General features: G+C 55.3%; 1 protein-coding gene across 1 annotated transcript in view; it reads left to right on the plus strand.

Annotated features, from left to right (window-relative positions):
* VOLCADRAFT_60759 (uncharacterized protein) overlaps positions 1 to 431 on the plus strand; it is a gene marked incomplete at both ends in the record, with an annotated part of 7,828 nt that overhangs the window by 4,912 nt on the left and 2,485 nt on the right. The window lies entirely within an intron of this gene.

The following is a 431-nucleotide window of genomic DNA, read 5'->3' on the forward strand; positions in this document are numbered from 1 at the left end:
GGGGGGGGCCAGGGGGTACACGGACTGCCCGGGGGTGTTTGGGTTATCATACCTCAAGAGAAGGGAGTATGACTAAGGGGGGAGAGGGACTCCACACATTTGTCCAAATTTTATCTTCAAGGTTCGTCAATGCTCTTCCAGACATCGAGTTGAAATTTTGGTTAGCGTGGTGGCCGTATCGTGTTCTCTCTCCCCCTCCCCCTCTCTTAGATTTTAATTACGTCGTAGTCGACGTAAAATTTCATTGTCCGTACGGTTACCACCGACAGACCGACCGACTGACAGACTTCCCAGACAGGCTCCCCCATGTCCTGACCACCACTTGGCCACCCCAAAGACCATTCTGCCGCCGTCACTCCCCCTCTATCTCCCCCGACCCCCAAACCTTATTTCACTCAACCCCCCCCCTCCCTCACNTCCTACCCCCCCCC

Source organism: Volvox carteri (genome assembly GCF_000143455.1).
Source record: "Volvox carteri f. nagariensis unplaced genomic scaffold VOLCAscaffold_20, whole genome shotgun sequence".
Taxonomy (NCBI): domain Eukaryota; kingdom Viridiplantae; phylum Chlorophyta; class Chlorophyceae; order Chlamydomonadales; family Volvocaceae; genus Volvox; species Volvox carteri.